Here is a 7,019-nt window from a genome sequence, read left to right on the forward strand (position 1 = left end):
TAGTAAATATCAGGTGTATTTTCAGATCTATTCAGTCCTTAGTAGGAAAGTTTTACTCTCAACAGTTCCATCAATAGGCATCTGTTGAGACCTTTTCTCCCTATATTTCCAGAAACAATTTCTGTAGATATTAAACAATTGAAGTATACAATATTACAAGGTGACAATCACCATTGACAATTTACATTCATATCAGGTCAAGGTGTTACCCGTTTTCCAAAGTGACAATGCTTCCCTTGCTCACTACACCCTGAGATCTGTGCCACCATAGATATGGTGGAATAAAAATTAAAAGGGGGGATTGTAACAGGGTGGTCCCCAGGAAAGGGGGAGGTTCCAGGTTTCCTGCCCCGCCCAAGGGAGGGCGGAGCTGAGCAGGGAGAGAAGAAGCTGCAGAGGAGACTGAGGAAGGAAGGAAGCAGGATGGAGCCAGAAGGAGACGTGGAGGAGGCACATGCAACCTAGAGACACGTGAAGAAACTGTGCTTGTCTTTTGGTCATGGACTGGGTGACACAGATGTGGGTGAGACCCGTGGGGAGGTGACAATGGCAGCTTTTATCTTAATTTTGATTTTGCTCTTTTCCTTCTGGGCTTGTCTGGTTGTTTCTGACCCTTATCTGTGGGTCCCCACTGGAAGATGCTTTGGACTTGTGGCAGGCCTTGGGGCCTTGCTCTGGGCCAATCCCATTTGGATGGAGTTTTACCCACGAGGGGACGGGTCACTTTGGGTGCTTGATTTAGAAACTAGATTCTTTGCCTTTCCTGTCTTGTTTCCTAATTGTATTAAAGTTCCTTCCCATTAAAGTCTCCTATGTTTTGTGTTGATGCGGTGGATGGCAGAACCCATTTAGAGCAGGCAGGTTTTGGGGGATCTGGGGTGCACCTCTCCCTGCCCTTATGTAACAGAATGACATTATGAACACGTGGTTGTAAGACTTAAGAAACCTTCCTAGCTGGCCCAGGGCACCAGGCACAGGTCACCTTGTACCCATGTTTCTGGACCATAAATAAAACCCAGATGAGATAAGAATCATATATATGACTAACCCTCATGTTTTCCTGAAGATACATTTCTCACAGACTGTCCAGGATGACAAGGTCCTGAAGATGCTAACACCAGGGCCGAAGACATTCCTAAAGGCCCCTCCACACTAAACAGCACTGTTTCACCTCCTCACTGTCTCCTCTGGGAGGCACTTTCTTGGAAATGCTAGTTTTGCTTTTTTTCTTGTCCCAAAGAAACAAATTTCTTGTCCTTTGGGTAGTCATGTTGGCTGTGTCTTTTCTTCAGCCCAGAGGAGACAGCTTGGGTAAAAGAAATTGCAAGCTGGTAAAAGGCATTGCCCCAAGTCCTGTGTGACCAGGTGGACTGGATCATGGAGCAGCAGATCTCCTGTCTCTCTGCTGCTCCCCTCAGCAGTGTATTTCAGTAGATCTACCTGTTCTGCTCCCCACTCTGTCTCTGGTGAATCCTCTCAACCCCGGCACCTCTGGCCTGTACCCCAGTTCTTGAATGGATGGATGGATAGATAGAGAGAGAGAGAGAGAGAGAGATGCCTGCCTAGTCACAGGCTGCAGGAGAGCTGCATCCTTAGGGCAGAGGTTGCACTGATTTAGGGTCTTTTCCTTGGGAGGGGTTATTCCTCTGTAGAATTGTTACCTATTGTTAAGTTAATTGCTTCTAAGTGTGTCTGGGTAGATTTGCAAAGACGGGTGATTCTCCCTAATGGCCTCATCTCCATATCCGACCTGTGGTCCCACCTCAGATATTCTCCATAGTAGTCAGCGCCTAAGAATTTTCATTTCTAAAGCTGGTTTTAACAGCTATGTTCATCGTTTCACCCCCACCTCTGTTTCTGGTCTTGTTTTTGTTTTTTTAAAGATTTAGTTATGCACACAAGAATAGGGGTACAGCCCAGAGGTGCTTCGGGTGAGAGAATTCACCAGAGACAGTGGGGAACAGAACAGGCAGATCTACTGAAATACACTGCTGAGGGGAGCAGCGGGCCAGACAGGAGAGGTTCTGCTGTGCCATGCGGGTTGCTCCCTGGTTGGCCGGGGATCAAACTCGTGTTGCAGTGGCTGCAGACAGCTTCCTATGGCTAGGACTCAACCCCTTGCACCACCAGGGAGGCCCCAGTTTCTGGTTTTGTGATGCTTCTACCTGAAAGTTTCTACTCTCAGCCTCCAATGAGAATATCTTTTCATAGAGGAGTATGCTAGAGATGGTCCCCAAGGCTGTGGGCAGGTGCTGGGATTACACAACGGGAAGTGAAGGAAACAATCGCTATTCCCCCTTTTATGACCCAAAAGATTATAGGGGTGGGAAGGGGTCTCATCTGCTCCTGAGGTTTATCATGTCTATTTAAGAATCTCATCTTTGGGGCCTCCATGGTGGCGCAGGGGTTATGGAGCTATTGCCAGCCACTGCAGCCTGAGGTCCATCCCCTGAGTTCCATCCCCAGCCAGGGAGCTGACCCACTTAGCACAGCAGACCTCTCCTGTCTCCCTGTTGCTCCCCTTAGCAGTGGATTTCAGTGAATTCCTCTGCTCTGTTCCCCACTCTGTCTCTGGTGAATCCTCTCACCCCACCCACCTCTGGCCTGTACCCCAGTTCTTGTGTGCATAAATACATAAATCTTTTTTAAAAATCTCGTCTTTGAGAGTAAGGATGAAGTGACCCCCTCCTTGTCTGTCATGAATTCGTCCTTTCTCTGACCTTGATACTCAGGCCCTCAAACTCAGGATTAATATTCCTGATCTCCCTTATATTTTAGAATTTACAACTGTGTGATTTCTCCATATCTGTGTTACTAAATTCATTGCTTTACCTTTGCTAACCCATCTGATGTTGTTTTACTTAATCACCCAGATTGAGAAGAATCCCCGAGTGGGGTGATTTATTTTATGCCTGAGACTATGACTAGTCTGTTATTGACAGGAAACCTCACCAATAGCATAGATGGCTCATTAGCACACATTTTGTATGCTACATATAGTATATTGTATTCCGAAAATGCTACACAGGAGAAAATCGCACTATGAAAATCACCACTGGATCATTTCATTATGTCATCCTCATCGTCTTCACGTTGAGTAGGCTGAGGAGGAGGAGAGAGAGGAAGGGTTGAAAAAAATCTGTTTGTAGGTTGACCTGTGTATCCAAACTCCTGCTGTTCAAGGTTCCACTGCACAGACCATTTGGAAACCACCAACTTCAGACCAAGAGAAGAAAATAGAAGTTCACTTATAAATGTTTGCACTTCCAAGCCATTCTGCCTCTAACATGATCACTGACTCTCTGGAGGTAGTGAAGCAATGATGCAGAAATTAAAAGGGCGCTTGCCTACTAGGCTACCCAATTGCACATCAGCTGAAGCTTTTACAACTTTATTTTTATTTTATTTTATTTTTTGCCTTTACAACTTTTTTTTTTAAAGATTTATTTATTTATTTATACAAGCACTGGGTACAGTCAGAAGCGTGGGAGGGTGAGAAAATTCACCAGAGCCAGAGCTGGGAGCAGAGCAGGCTGAAGGACCGAAGTACACTGCTGAGGGGAGCAGCGGGCGGCAGGAGAGGTCTGCGCGCCATGTGGGACCCTCCTCTGGTGGCCGGGGAGCAATGGGGGGGTCGAATCGGCGCTGCAGAAGTTACGGGAAGCTTTGCAATCCAGCGTTCAACCGCTGTGCCACTTGGGAGACCCTGCCTTTACAACTTTCAAGGAGGCTGGTTGAGACGATTAGGCCCCTCACTAGAGCAAGAAGGATGTAAATTGAGAGGCTACCACATGGGGGCGCTGGAAGAACTAGAATGGGCTTAATCAGGCAGTGCTTGGCAGAGGGAGCACTGTCTTTTTTCCTGCTTTTCTATTGTCTTTTTATTTTTTTCTTGTTTTATTTTGTTTTTGCTTTTTTTAAAGATTTATTTATTTATGCATATAAGAGCTGGGGTGCAGGCCAGAGGTTGGGGTGGGATGAGAGGATTCACCAGAGACAGAGTGGGAAGCAGAACAGGCAGATCTACGGAAATACACTGCTGAGGGGAGCAGTGGGGAGACAGGAGAGGTCTGCTGTGCCATGTGGGTCAGCTCCCTGGCTGGGCATTGAACTCATACTGCAGTAGTTGCAGATTGCTTCACAGCGCTGACACTTAACCCCTTGCGCCACCAGGGAGGCCCCTGTTTTATCTTCTTGAAAGTTAGTGATAAAGGATCTAAAATCCCAGATGGAAAAATACTTTTCATTTTTCACTAAGAAGCATCATGTACACTTCAATGAAAACATGACTAGTCTTTTTAAAAATCTGGTTAGGAGAAACCCAAGATTCTCAAATATCTCTCACACACATGCATGCACAGACACGAGAAGGAAGAACTTTACCTGTAATATTCTGTATTCTATATATTCTATGATATTTTTCATAATATAAGTAATGTTTTATTACTTTTTATTATGTTTTTTTACTTTTTCTTCCCAGGGGCTTACTAAACCAGGACCCATTTTAGTTACTAGTATTCACTGTTCACTACTCTTATTTCAGTTAGGGTAGAAGTGAGGTAGTAGGTGTATCAATCCTAAAGCAAAACACATTCTAACTATCATTAAGATTATAATGTTCCATTTATTGAGTTTGAACTCAGATTTAAATTATATTTATAGGCAAACACTGATATTTTCTCATTAATAAGCAGGAGGGAAAATTTTGTTTTCCAAACAGCAATGAAAAGGGGAGTCTGTGTTGAATCTAGGAATTAGGGGAGAAAGTGGTAGTATGATACCTGGTTCCATATTAACAAGTCCCTGTCATACTGCTTAGCCACCTTAGCCATGCTTACCTGACTGACAAGGATGCCTCACCAAGTGTTTAGTAAGTGCTCTGCACTGCAAAAATGTCAATGAACAAAATTATCCCAGAGATGATAACAAAATGCATCAAAACTAGGGTGAAGGGGCCTCCCTGTTGGCTTAGGGTTTGAGTCTCAACATTATCAACACTATGGCCCACCACTGCTGTAGTTCCATCCCCAGCCAGGGAGCTGACCACAGGGTTTAACAGACCTCTCCTGTCTCCCTGCTGCTCCCCTCAGCAGTGGAGTAGATCTGCCTGTTCTGTTCCCCACTCTGTCTCTGGTGAATCCTCTCACACAATCCCCCTACCCCACTTCTGTCCTGCACCCTAGTTCTTCTACACACAAAAAGAGGGGGGGAGGAGGCACGACCTCTCCTGTCTCCCCGCTGCTCCCCTCAGCAGTACATTTGCCTGTTCTGCTCCCCACTCTGTCTCTGGTGAATTGTCTCACCACCCACACCTCTGGCTTACACCCCAGTTCTTGTATGTATAAATAAATAAAAATCTTTTTAAAAAGTGGGGGGAGGAGCAAAGGGTTAGCAAAGGGACAAAGGATTCATTCAGGCAAGGATAGAGCTTCTCCCCAGCCTCCAGGGCCCTCAACTGCTCTCAAAGCAAAACAATCTGCATTCTTAAGTAACAGAAATAGATTTCAGGAGCTTCACAGACCCTGAGGCCCTCTAGTTCTGATATCAAGGTGGCCAGAGACCTGCCCTGGGCACATTGAGAAATGTCTATTGCACCCTTTTGGGGAGACAGACTCTTCATTATATGAGGCCTGTGTTTGAATTGAAAAAAAAAAAAAAAAAAAAACACAGAAAGACAAACATTTGTTTGGAACTTGCTGGTTAACTTGACATACCTTCAGAGTACAAGTATTTCAGGATTCCAGGTAAAAAGTTCTTCCATTGACTTGACTGTAGGGGAGATGCTGAAACTGGTATGGATGCAAGAAAAGGTAAGATGTGGATGGAAATGTTGATGATTTTCTTAACCTGAAAACAAATTAAATTACTCCATGGCCACATTTCTACATCCAAACTCAAACAACAATTTTTTCCCTATTGATCCTGTGGACAGGCAAGAACAGAGGGAAAAAATTGAAATAAAAAATGTGAGGGCAACAATCTTAAATCTGCTTCTGAAAATATTGTGCATCTTCTTAAACAGGGCAGTTCCTGTTGACCTTTTGGCTTCAGTGACATACCATCCAAAAAACTTTCAAGGCCAAGAATTAAAAAGGAGGACAATCTTTAGTAAGTTCTTGGGGGGAAGGAACATTAAATAAATTGGCAGCAATCTTACCACATTATACTGGGTGAGTTAGAATTGCTGCTTCATGGAGCCAGTTGAAAGGATCAGTTTGGTGTTTTGTTTTTTTAAAATATATTAAAAGGCCAGGTTTATTAGGACAGGGAAAAGAGAGGCCCCTGCAAGGTCCTGGGGGCAGGAGTGCTGTACAGGGTCTCTTGATCTTATTTAATGATGTAAATACCCCCGTGATGACCGGAGGGGCATCTAGCAGTTAACAGGGCTGAGAAATCAGTTCTTGTTTAACAGTTCAACTTTCTACCTATTAAGTAATAGATTCACAAAAACGAATTGCCAAGAAAATTCAGAATTTTTTTAAAAGTTCCTTCTGTTAACGGTGATATTCTGATTTAGAAAATAGCCATTTTTAACTATCAAACAGTCACCATTTAACGAACATATACATGCAGATAGAAATCAAATTACACTCTGATGGCGTAGCTGAGGCCTAAAAATAACTTCATAACAAGCTCAAAAGCAGGTGCCCAGCAGGGCAGCTCTCATGCCTGGGTGATTTAGAGGTACTCTGTTAAGACACTTGATGCACTTGTTGAAATACAGGTTTGGGAGGACTTCAAATCCGTGCTGCCGAGTCAGGGGTTGGCGTTGGTCTCCATCACACACCGGTGCCACCTGAAACACACACCCTCCCGGGAGCCGGGCCCTGCAAGTGAGCGCGCACCCGGCCAAGCAGAGCCTCGGCCGCCGGGGTGGAGAGAGTCGGGGTGCCACAGCCGCCCTGGGGTGTGAACGTCGCCCCATGGCAGCTGCTGTTGCAATTTCTGCAGCGCTGCAGGTCGGTGCCTGCAGGACACTGGGCGCCTGGCCCCGGGCCCTGTGCTCGCGTTTCCACTTT

Source organism: Talpa occidentalis, unplaced genomic scaffold, assembly GCF_014898055.3.
Source record: "Talpa occidentalis isolate TD23 unplaced genomic scaffold, MPIMG_talOcc4v2.1, whole genome shotgun sequence".
NCBI classification, from domain to species: domain Eukaryota; kingdom Metazoa; phylum Chordata; class Mammalia; order Eulipotyphla; family Talpidae; genus Talpa; species Talpa occidentalis.